We start from the raw sequence: 13,109 nt of genomic DNA, 5'->3' as shown, positions 1-13,109 counted from the left end.
AGCAAAAAAGCAACTACAGTTATCGAGCAGTATTGGGTTTAAAAGGTTTCTGTCAGTATGTGTTTCCATGAAATTTGTGGTGATCCTAAACCTCAAGGTAATTATTTTTTTAAAGTGCATGAACTCGCAGCAGCAACTCAATACATATTACTTAACTTGCAAAACTGTAGTGACTGAAAGGTAGGGTACACGATAAAGTCAATGCGTTGAGCCAAAACTAGTTATTTGCAATCTATGTTCGAGATGCAGTGATCTGGTACCCTGGCTTCAATTGTTGCCAGCAAGATTAAGTGTAATGATAACCGAAATTGAAAATTGATATTCATTTACAAAAGAGAAAGGTCATGAAACTGGACATGGCTCCAAACAGATATGGGGATGTCAGTGCAGTATACCCCACGCCCATTCCACCTAATGCAGACGGTATGCATGATTATAGCATGCGGGTAATGCTAAGAGCACTGTTGATTGCCTGCAAACCCAATAAGGGGAACAAAGCAAAGAGAGGCTAGTTAAAGCTAGCCTGAACGATATAAAGTCAGCCTGTGCTTCTTAAAGGGGAGATGCGTTGTGGCTAGAGTAGGTAGTGAAAGTAATCTGAAAGTGATTTGATGTGGGGGGCATAGCTGGTTCCAAGAGGGTAGCAAGGTAGCATAGTGGTTAGCACAGTTGCTTCACAGCTCCAGGGTCCCAGATTTGATTCCCCACTGGGTCACTGCCTGTGCGGAGTCTGCACGTTCTCCCCGTGTCAGCGTGGGTTTCCTCCGGGTGCTCCGGTTTCCTCCCACAGTCCAAAGACATGCAGGTTAGGTGGGTTGGCCATTCTAAATTGCCCTTAGTGTCCAAAAATGTTAGGTTGGGTTACAGAGATAAAAGGGATAGGGTGGAGGTGCGGGGCTTCAGTAAGGTGCTCTTTCCAAGGGTCAGTGCAGACTCGATGGGCTGAATGGCCTCCTTCTGCACTGTAAATTCTATGACTTTCTATGACTAAGACTACAAAATATTATATTGGGGGGTTGGTACAGGAGGTGAAGGCCAGAAGAGGTATTATCTATGTGCTGTGGCCCAGGAGCCCCTCCAGACAAATCAGACATGCATAGTTGCTAATGCCGGGGTCCTGGGGAACCTCTGACTTCTCTTCCTCACAGGACCCCCTGCTGCGGTATCAACAGTGGCAACTGCTCCCAGTCGAGCTGCAGGACTGCAGAGCTGTTCGCCCCCACTTGGCCATAAGGCAGGATGTCCTGGTGGAGAATGATTGTCAGAGGTGGACTTATCATGAAACACACAGCGCTGCAGCACAGGGCCCCAGCCATTGGGAGGGCCCCATTATGAGAGATGGCTGTGGTGCGGCAGTAGGAGCACCAATCAATGTAAGTCTGCCTCGGCTGTCGCTATGTTTTGATCATGACTGAGTGACTCTTGAAGTAAGCAGTTGACCACCGATTATAAATTTAAAACCAAAGTTACATGGTTATTAAAACATGCCTTACAAGCAGGTTCTTGAGCTTTGAAATGAATCAATGCTTTACTGAGTACCCTCTCCATGCAATTACAGTCAAATGTTATAAATTAAAGATGCACATAATAATGGCTGCTTGAGGATTCAAAACTGTTGCGAGATTGAGGTCAAGGAAAAGAATACAAACAGGCTGGAACAGCTCGTTTTTTACACGATGATCCAGTGAATTAACACAGGCGGGAAAGAGAGCTGCAACCACCAACTGCCACCTCGAACGGGAGTTGAATGCCAAATGTGTATTTATTTACACAATATTTTTATTTTAAACCATAGAAACACAACGGGATCAGTTTTAAATAAGGGCTAAGCATCTTGCCGAACGACAGAAAGTTTATGTAATATATACACATTTATAATGTTTTTTTACACGGAGAGTGAGACGGTAACCAAGATGTGTCTCGGTCACCAGGTGGGAGTTTTAAAATTTTTCAAATTTTAAATATTACACATGCAAAGAAAAATATATACATTGGGCCTTTTATTTATTTTTTGTTTGTTGTGGCGGAAGTGCTTGGCCCCGAGGTTTTTTTGTGTGTGTGTCTGTGTGTATCTTGCTTCTAGGCCCCAAAGCTCAAATGATTATAAATCAATGTGAAGTGAGAGAGATATTTCTTTTAATTTTATGGGATGGCTGCGGGGTGGAGGTGGGGGTGGATTTGTCCTTTACTATTATTTATTTTGTCAGGTGACGATTATTTATTCATCTTTTCCCGCCCTCGGCGTACAATGGCTGGATGGAAAGAAAAAATCTCTCAGTCAGGAATTTCAATTCACAATGTCAGTAAATAGAAGTCCACTTTTTAAAGTTCTTACCGGCTTGTAACGCTGAGGTGTGTGTGTGTACGTGCATATCTGATGGGGAGATGGGGAATGTTTCATTTGTGTGTATGTGTGTGAGGAAAACTCAGGAAGGCCTGTGAAGCCTCCCCTTGGGCGCGATTCAACTAATTGGGAATAAAGTCCCATAGCAAGCGCGTTTAGCCACATGTTTCCTGGCGACTTGCGTTGTATAATGGCCCTCAGCTGGGAATACGCGGCAGAGGCTGCACACAGCCCCATTTTGTACACTGGGAGTGCCGCTCGCTGGAACTCCCCAGTGTAGCAAGAGATCGGACCACCATTTAGGATCTTGAATCAGCCCACTACTCCCCGAAGCCGAACACACTATGGGAGGGTCCCTGGCCCCCAACTCAAACACCCCTGTCCTGATTGAACATGCGCAAAATATGCTAACTTGGCACCATGGCAGTGCCAGGCTAACACCCAGGTGGCACTGCCAGGGTGCCCAGGGCACCAACCTGCCCAAAGTGCATGGGGCTGGGGCCCCCCAATCCCCTGGGAGACCCCCACAAGTGCTGTGCCATCAGGTCCCCATTTGTGGGGCCCAGCGCTGAACAGCACTCACCCAAGATCTTCAAGGTTAAGAAGATGAATCCCAAAGCTTCAGGTACCTCGGGAATCTGCACTTGAGTGAGGCTTACTGTCTCACTCGAATATGCAGATTTGCCAAAAAGTGATCCCATCCACAATGGCCGGCATTTACATTGCAATGTATCGTGAGATTGCGGTAGATTTCGCGAGGCTTGCGAGCCCGGTATATCTGAGGGGCGGGGTCTCCCGGGTTTTAATGCCCACGCTGCGCCGCACTGAACTGCTTTTCGGGTGCGGCATGGCTGTTGGATCACGTTCTCTGTCTTTTGGCGGTTGAGCAGCCGGCGCTCACACTGACGGTTTGAGTTCTGACAGGAGGATGTTTTGACATTTTAAAACCTCCCACTCAAGTGGGCTCCTCAACAATGGGGTGTTGGTGTTGTGGAATTGTAGATGTCAATTTTTCCACCCTCGCTTCTACATTTTTCTGTCTTCCTAGATTCACAGAATCCCTACAGTACAGAAGGAGGCCATTTGACCCACTGAAAGAACACCCTACAAATTTAGCATGGCTAATCCACCTAACCTGCACATCTTTGGACTGTGGGAGGAAACCAGAGCACCCGGTGGAAACCCACACAGACACAGGGAGAAAGTACAAACTCCACACAGGCAATCACTCAAGGCCGGAATTGATCCCCGGACTCTGGCTCTTTGAGACAGCAGTGCTAACCACAGTGTCACCGTGCCGCCATTCTTATTGTTGTGTGATTTCTGTTGCTGCCAGGTTGGGCCAGGTTGTAATTAGTAAATGATATTTGGTCCTCAGGTGTCTGGGTGGGTGGGATCAGGAGGGCATCGATGTCATTGTGGGCAGGGCTTGACATAATTTGGTGCGTGACACCACCTCACCAGAGGGCGGGGCATGATGAAGGGGCCCGGCAAATAGAGAGGGGGCAGGGTCTCCAAAAGTGTAAGCCCTCCTCTAATGAAGAGCCCTTGCAGCCTAATAATTAAAGGCCTATCAGCCAAAAAATTAAAGCAAGTTGAGCTGGCTAAGTAGAGGCAGGTTTGCAGATCCCTGCAACCCCTGATCTTTACGCTGGGATGTGGGGGAGCTTGCTCTCAGAGTATAATCCAGCTCAAGGGCACTAATAGGTGTGCCTCAATATACTATGAAACTGGCTAGCAAATACAAATGAAGTCGATAATTCCATTCTGTATATTTTTTAAGTCACTTTCAGTTATTTAGAATTGTGTGACTCAGATTATAGACAAAGTAATCTTATCAATAATGCTATTTTTGTCCTAAACCCTTTTTGAGCTGTGTCAATAAAACCGCTCTAGGTATCAAGGAATATTTTTTAATGCAACAAAATTATGTTCCATAACACTGCCCAACCTACAACGTCTCAGGGATGATTTTAAATGCAGGATTGTGTTAATGAGTTTGATCAGAAATTTTAACCATGAAATCAATTTGGAAAATTAGTGGAGTTTTGACTGCAACTTCCATCCTTATTGCCACCTCAACTTAAAGCAGAAAGATGATGTTAAAACCTGAAGCTGACTTTGAGTTCTGACAGTCCCGAAACTGACCGAGATGAACTCGTTACTGAACAGGGAGTTATTTTCAACCATTACAAAATTCTTCAGCCTATCACAAAAGGACTTAAATTGCTAAAAATACATCAAAGACACGAGGAAAATGAAGATGTGAAATAGCTTGCCAGCGATGTCCCATATGGCAATGCAAATTGCTGATGTGGTTAGTCAATGTCTAATACACAGAAAGTGTTAAGAGTCAATGAAAGTACATGATAATCCAGTTTGTTGCAAGATATGACATAGTTGATATTGGCTTACTCCGCTGAACTGCAGCAATGCATGGGACAAGATAAAATCAGGTGCATTGTCTGACTGACCTGAGGTTACCTCCAATCCACGCAGGGCTATTTTGTCTTTGTCACTTCAGTGCTGTGCATTTAAAACAAAGCAGAACAGTTTGTGTGCCATTTCAACTAAAATCACTGTTTCAGCAGCGACATATGAATTAGGAGCAGGTCATTCAGCCCCAAGGGTCTGCTCCGCCATTCAATAAGTTCATGGCTGATCTGATTGCAATCTCAACCCAACTATCCCCGACAGGGACAGAACTTGTACTGCATCCGACAACCTGCCATTCCTGTAATAGTCTAGTAAACCTTCCCTGAACTATTTCTAACACATTTACATATTTCCCTAAATAAGATGAGAAATATTGTACACAGTGGATGGGATTCTGTACTACATCCAATGAGCTAACCAGGTGACTAGAGGGTGGAGCTTCCTCCCAATGCGGGGAGTGTAGAGGAGTGATTGACGTGTCTGATGTGAGAATAAAGAGAGTTGTATCCTGTCAACTTGGCCTCTTGTGGAGTCTTTGCCTCCATCTACAACAGTGTTTTTCAAACTTTTTTTCTGGGGACCCGTTTTTACCAACCAGCCAACCTTCGCATCCTGCGCTGGCCGACCTTCTCGACCCACCATTTTCACTTACCTTTAATGCGACAGATGAGCCTGCTTGGTCCACACGACATCAGTTGCTTTGTTATTCAATGTTACATTTCTGTATGGGTTGTTCATCAGAGGTCCTGGAGCTCACACCAGCACTGCTTTGTCCTGTTGTGGACTCTCCTGAACAGCTCACACCACCACTGCTTTGTCCTGTTGTGGACTCTCCTGAACAGCTCACACCACCACTGCTTTGTCCTGTTGTGGACTCTCCTGTACAGCTCACACCACCACTGCTATGTCCTGCTGTGGATTCTCCTGAGCCACTCTCCAATAGGTTTAATTGTGAGATCCTGGCCTGTTTGTGACTCTGGCCCTCTCTTCCTTATTACAAAACAATCCATTTTAAATTTTACAGTCCTGTTGCTTGCTTGCTCCTAACAAAATGGAGGAATTGCAATCGCGCCCAGAGCATGTGATGTCAGTGTTTGGAACGTCTGACCTGCTCTCTGCCGTCGCTTGAGGCAGGAAGTCTGCATCAAATTTTTTTTAAAAAATCTTCTCCTGGGTCAGTGCACTGATGTCAGGAGGAGGCGGTCTTGCCCACTGGGCTCCAGGCCTGCGCACTGATAAGCGGGCAGGCATGCGTGGCACGGCCAGCATTCTGAAAGCCGGTCGCAGCCGTTATTTTTTAAAGCTGATCGCAACCGACATTTCTAAAAGCCGCTGTGGTCGCTGGGCACTGCTTCCCACAATCGGGAACGCATGGTCACACGACCCTCCGGACACCAGCCCAGGAATCTATCTAGCTCTGCCTCAAAAATATTAAAAGACTCTGCTTCCACTGCCTTTTGAGGAAGAGAGTTCCTGAGACTCAGGACTCTGTGAAGGAAAGAATTCTCCTCATCGCCATCTTAAATAACTGACCCCTTATTTTTAAGCAGTAACCTCCTAGTTCCAGATTCTCTGACAAGAGGAAACATCTGCTCCACATCTACCCTGTCAATACCCTCCCGGATCTTATAAGCTTCGATCAAGTTGCCCCTTACTCTTCTAAATCCCAGTTGATACAGACCAATCCTCTACAACCTTTCCTCATAAGACAACCTGCCCATTCCTGTAATAGTCTAGTAAACCTTCCCTGACCTATTTCTAATGCATTTACATATTTTTCTAAATAAGATGAGAAATATTGTACACAGTGAATGGGATTCTCCGGCCGCGTGCACCCGGCGACCGAAGAATCCCACCCGACATCAATGGATTTTTCCATTGTATCCGTCTGCCTGTGGCGTTCTTGTGGCAGGCAGGGCGGGAGAATCCAGCCCAATACTCCAGGTGTGGTCTCACCAATGCCCTGTACAACTGAGCATAACCTCCCTATTTTTGTAATCAGTACCCCTCACAATAAATAATAACATTCTATTAGATTTTCTAATTATTTTTTGTACCTGTATACTTGCCTTTTGTGATTCATGCACAATGGCACCCAGATCTCTTTGCTCTGTGATCTCTCACCATTTAGATAATGACTGGAACTTTCTGCCCGTTGGAATTCTCTATTGATGCCGTGTCATGAGAATGTCGCTTTAAGAAATGTCTGTTTGCTCATGTTACTGCAGTGATGTCAGATTGTGGGTGGAGCTGAGCTCTGGTTCTGCTTTTTAGTTTCACTTTGAGAAAAGTTTGGGTGTGTCTGACTTTTTGGTTTCGTTTTTGAGTGTGTTGCAGCTGAAGTCAGCCAAAGCAGCTGTATTGTTAAGCTCTCTGCCATGAAGGACTATCTCTTAAACATTTGGTGAATTCAGAAGTATAAATGTTTTCAGTATTGAATGTAAGCTCTGATGTGCTTCTGTTTAAAGGTTTGTTATGTCTTTTGTGTATAAAAGGACAGCATACAGATTACTTAATGTTGTATTCTTTGGGGGTTATCTTTGAATTAATGGTTGCTAAGATATTCACTGTTTGTTTTAAAAAGGTTAACTTGAGTTCATAATATAAACACTGTTTTGTTTTTAAAAATACTGGTCCATTTCTGCTGTACCATACCTGTAGAGTGAGCCGTGTGCTCCCCATACCACAATCTATTAAAAGTTGTGGGTCAGGTGAACTCCATGATACACTTTGGGATTCTCTAAACCCTGACCCATAACAATTGGGGGCTCGAGGGGGATACAAGTCTATCCATTGGATTGGCTCAGTGAACGTGAAGACAGTGAGGAGTGAGCATATTGTGGTTGCTTTTCAGGTGTGGTATTTTAGTTTAAGTGCAGATGTGTTGTGGACAATGGCTCTTTCAGAGGCTCAGAAGTTTTTGGGGGTGGAGATGGTCACACGCAGTACCTTACGGACAGAGACTAAAAGCAGACTGTTAGATTTGGCAAAAACATTGCAGTTAACATTACCTGACAAAATGTGAAACGGTGAGGTAATTATGGCGGTGGCTAAGCATTTAAAGTTGCCTGAGATACAGTTTGACTCATTGGAAATGGCAAAAATACATTTGCAAATTAAATGGAACATGAGAAAGAATTAAAGCAGCTTGAATACGAAAGAGAGAGAGCGGAAAGAGAAAGAGAGAGAGAGGAAAAAGAAAAGGAGAGAGAAGAAAGGAGAAAAGAAAGAATAACCCCAGCAGAACAAAAAGAAAGAGAAAGGTAGATACAGATCAGGAAAAAAGATAAAGAGAGAGAGTTTGAACTTCAGAAAATGGCCATGAAACATGACAGTCAGTTAAAATTGGCAGGCGTAAAGGGAAACGTACAGTTGGATGATAGTGATGAGGATAGTGCGAAAAAGCGTCAAAGTCGAAGGCTTGGTGGGAATCTATTTAAATATCTCCAAGGTTTGACGAGAAGGAGGTGGAAGCCTTTTTCATTTTACTTGAGAAGGTAGCTAAACAAATGAAATGGCCACAGGACATGTGGGTGTTACTCATTCAAACAAAGCTGGTAGGTAGAGCTCGTGAAGTGTTTGCATCACCAACGGAGGCGGTATCTGGGACGTATGAGGAGGTGAAAAAATCCACCTTAGGTGCATATTTGCCTACAGGCAAATGTTTAGAAATTTAAGGAAAGAATTTGGTCAAACATACATGGAGTTTGAAAGGATCAAACAGAGTAATTTTGATAGGTGGATAGGCTTTGAAAATAGACCAAACATGTGAAGCTCTCAGAGAAATTATACTTTTGGAGGAGTTGAAAAATTCATTTCCTGATGTAGTGAGAACACATGTGGAAAAACAGAAGGTTAAAACTGTGAGATTACCAGCAGAAATGGCAGATGATTATGAATTAGTTCATAAATCAAAGCTTGGTTTCTGACATCAGTTTCAGCCTGTGAGGGATAGAAACTGGGGACATGAGAAATACTCAGGTGGTAAAGGTAAAGGTGATCTGATGGTAGATAATAAGGAGAGTGTAACTCAGATTAAAAAAGAAATCCAGGACAGCGGAAAAGAAATGAAAAGTTTCAAATGTTTTCACTGTAATAAACTGGGCCATGTAAAGTCACACTGTTAGTGGTTGAAGAAAAGCACTGGGAAGGCTAATGTGGTAAAACAGGATAAGACAGTGGGGTTTGTTAAAGTGGTAAAGGAAAGCCCAAGTGAAGTGAAGGAGGTGCAAAAGATTGGGAGTTATGCAGTTTGGGAAGAATGTTGCCAGAAAAGGTGGTAATATGTGGAATTCAGGGTGAGAGGAGTAGTGTTCCATTATATAAGGTAAGGTTGGAAAGTCCAGTGAAGAGTGGTGAAGTGGTAGTAGGAGTAATCGAGAAACTATCTTGTCCAGGAATACAGTTTATCTTGGGTAATGATATAGCTGATTCGCAAGTGGGAGTGATGGCTACTGTGGTTGATAAGCCAGTGGAAAATCAGACAACTGAAGTGCTGAAGGATGAATATCCTGGGATTTTTCCGGATTGCATGGTAACACGGTCGCAAAGTCACAGGTTAAGACAAGAGGAGAAATCAAAGAATGAAGATGAAGTGGAAGTGCAATTATCAGAAACGATTTTTGATCAGATGATTGAAAAAGAACAAGAACAGGTGGAGGATCAGGCGGATATTTTTAGTGCAGGAAAATTGGCGGAGTTACAACAGAAAGATATAGAAATAAAATGGATGTATCAGAAAGCATACATGGAAGAGGAATCTGCGTGTATACCAGAGTGTTATTACCGTAAAAGTGATGTCTTGATGACAAAATGGAGACCTTTACATATGCAGGCGGATGAAAAGTGGGCAGAAGTTCATCAAGTAGTATTGCCGGTAGGGTAAAGAAAGGAGGTGTTGCGAGTTGCAACAGGAGGTACCAGTGGGAGGTCATTTGGGAATAAGGAGAACTCAAGCTAAAATACAAAAACATTTTTATTGACCTGGACTACATAAAGAAGTAGTTAAATTTTGACAATCATGTCACACATGTCAAGTGATAGGGAAACCTCAAGCAGTGATAAAACCAGCACCCTTAATACCCATCCAGCATTTGGGGAACCTAAGGATGTGTCTACTAGGTTTCCAGAGGCCATTGCAGTACGTAATATTACAGCTAAAAAGATTGTGGAGGAGTTACTTAAATTCGTTACGAGATATGGACTACCCATAGAAATACAATCGGATCAAGGATCAAATTTGACCTCAAGGTTATTCAAAGAAGTTATGGCTAGCTTAGAAATAAAACAATTTAAATCAACTGCGTACCATCCAGAATCGCAGGGAGCATTAGAAAGGTGGCATCAGACATTAAAGACAATGTTGAGGGCTTATTGTCAAGATTATCCAGAGGATTGGGATAAAGGAATTCCATTCGTACTGTTTGCAATTAGGGATGCACCGAATGAGTCAACCAAATTTCGTCCTTTTGAACAAATTTTTGGTCATGAGGTTACAGGACCACTTAAATTGATTGAGGAAAAATTGATGGGTTAAAAATCAGAACTTACGTTATTGGATTACGTGTCAAATTTTAGGGAATGATTAAATTGAGCAGGTGAATTGGCGAGACAACATTTGAAAGTTGCACAAAATGTGATGAAACGGGCCGTGGACAAGAAATCCAAAGTTCGTAGTTTTGCCAGTGGAGATAAAGTTTTAGTGTTGGTACCAGTGGTAGATGAGCCTTTAAAGCTATGTTTTGTGGACCTTATCAGATTGAAAGGAAATTAAGTGAGGTGAATTATGTGGTAAAAACACCAGATAAAAGGAAGACTCACCGAGTGTGTCATGTGAATATGCTTAAAAGGTACTTTGAAAGGGAAGGAGAGAAAAAGGAAGAGGTTTTAATGATTGTAACTCAAAGTGATGAACCAAATCTAGATGACTGTGAATTTTACATACCTCAAATTAAATTGGAAAATGAGGATGTTCTTAAAAATTGGGATAAATTGTTGAGTTATTTTCCAGAGGAAAAACAAACTGACCTGAAAGAGTTATTGATATCACATGGGCAAGTTTGTGGAGATAAATTGGGAATACTAAAATGGCTCTCCATGATGGAGATGTGGGAAATGCTGTTCCTATCAAACAACATCCATACAGACTTAACCCTTTAAAATTGGCACAGGATAACAAAGAGATTGAGAGTATGCTTTGGGATTCTCTAAACCCTGACCCATAACAGCCAGCAGCGACCCCCCGCCGTGGGTTTCCCTGCCGCGTGGGGTGGCTACAATGGGAAATCCCATTGACAAGCAGCAGGAGTAGAGAATCCCTCCACCAGCGAATGGTGCTGACGAAAAACATGCAGCTGGGGGACCAGTGAATCCAGCCCAATAAGTTTATTTTTATTCTTCCTGCCAAAATGGACCATTTCACATTTATCCACATTATACTCCATTTGCCTGATTTTTACCCACATACCTAACCTATCGATGTCTCTTTCTAGCCTCCTTAGGTCCTCTTCATAAATTACTTTCCTACCTATCTTTGTGTCATCAGCAAATTTAGCAACCATGCCTTCATCCAAGTAATCTAAAGAAATTGTACAAAGTTTAAAAAAAATATTTAGAGTACCCAATTCATTTTTTCCAATTAAGTGGCAATTTGGCGTGTTCATTCCAACTACCCTACACATCTTTGGGCTGTGGGTGTGAAACCCACACAAACATGGGGAGAATGTGCAAACTCCACACGGACAGTGACCCAGAGCCAGGATCGAACCTGGGACCTCGGTGCCGTGAGTCCGCAGTGCTACCACTGCGCCACCGTGCTGCCCTAAATTGTACAAAGTTGAGGCCCTGTGGCATACCACTTGTTACATCCTGCCAACCACAAAATGACCCATTTATGCCATTCTCTGTTTCCCATCGGCTAGCCCATCCTCTATCCATGTCAATATGTTATCCCCGACACCATGAGCTTTTATTTTACTCAATAACCTTTGATGTAGCACCTTATCAAATGTCTTCTGGCAATCTAAATACAGTACGTCCACCAGTACCACATGTGGAGAGCCTGGTGCACAACGTCAGCAGCATGAGGGGTGGCGTCCAAGGCGTGGCTCAGTCAGTGACTGCTGTAGCTAAGTGTCTCGGCAGCATGTCCGACTCACTGGGAGACGTGTCCCAGTCCAGGGCCTTTCTGAGTGCTGTGCAGCATGCTCCAGTCCCAGTGGGCATTGCTGAGGCACTCCAAAGCATACCCTGGTTGGTGGAGGATTTGTTCTTGTCACAGGCGGACCTTGCTGGGGCGCTCCAGAGCATGTCCCAGTCACTGAGGAGCATTGTCGAGAGTGTCGACATCTTGGTGCAGACATAGGGGAGCCGCCAGGGCGGCCAGAGCCAGATGATGCAGGGGCAGCTGGACTGAGTCCCACTGCCCCTCCATCCCTAGGTGAACCCCAGGACGGGCAGCACGGTAGCACAAGTGGATAGCACTGTGGCTTCACAGCGCCAGGGTCCCAGGTTCGATTCCCTGCTGGGTCACTGTCTGTGCGGAGTCTGCACGTTCTCCGCTTGTCCGCTTGTGGGCTCCGGTTTTCTCCCACAGTCCAAAGACGTGCAGGTTAGGTGGATTTGCCATCATAAATTCCCCTTAGTGACCAAAAAGGGTAGGAGGGGTTATTGGGTTACGGGGATAGGATGGAAGTGAGGGCTTAAGTGGGTCGGCGCAGACAGGATGGGCTGAATGGCCTCCTTCTGCACTGTATGTTCTATGACCCGATGGGCACCAACTGGGAGGAGGGGGGTGCTGAATGCCAACCTGGAGCTATCCTATGGAATGGCGACAGCGACCACCAGTTCCCCCGAGATCCTCCCCCTGACAACGGCACGTCTCGGAGTTGGCCCCGAACAGGGTGACGCAGTGAGGCATGTCAGCTGGCAAGTGGGCCAGGACCCTCTGGCCCCAGGGCTCCCAGAGGATGTCCACCAGGGGCATCGAAGGCTATGGGATGCGGTAAGTAGCAGGCTGCTTCTACCCCTGATGTGCATCATGACGACACACCTGGACGCAGTGGTAGAGCACAGAAGTCTAAGCAGGTCAAAGATGACTGGGAGGGCATGGGGAGAAGCGGGTGGGGGTTGAGGGAGGAAGGGGTCAGCAGACAGCCAGGACACAGACTATGGCATAGATTGATGAGCGCTAGCACTCAGCTCCCAGGTGTTTATCATTACCCTCCCTGCCTTCAACAATGACCCATTAACAGTGCAGACACTGTCCCGTCACCCTGGGGTGACGTTACATAGAATCTGGGAGGGTGGAATAGAGTGGTGGGGGTGGGGT

General features: G+C 44.8%; 1 long non-coding RNA gene across 2 annotated transcripts in view; it reads left to right on the top strand.

Annotated features, from left to right (window-relative positions):
- Positions 1–13,109, top strand: part of LOC140425192 (uncharacterized) — a 97,926-nt gene continuing 84,817 nt past the window's right edge. For both annotated transcript variants that reach the window (XR_011947784.1, XR_011947785.1), the window contains exon 1: positions 1–97. This is a non-coding gene — a long non-coding RNA (uncharacterized lncRNA). The remainder of the gene's footprint in view (positions 98–13,109) is intronic.

The sequence above is a fragment of the Scyliorhinus torazame genome, chromosome 6 (assembly GCF_047496885.1).
Source record: "Scyliorhinus torazame isolate Kashiwa2021f chromosome 6, sScyTor2.1, whole genome shotgun sequence".
In the NCBI taxonomy this organism is placed as follows: domain Eukaryota; kingdom Metazoa; phylum Chordata; class Chondrichthyes; order Carcharhiniformes; family Scyliorhinidae; genus Scyliorhinus; species Scyliorhinus torazame.
Note: the sequence above shows the minus strand (reverse complement) of the source record. Positions and strands in the feature narration are given on the sequence as shown.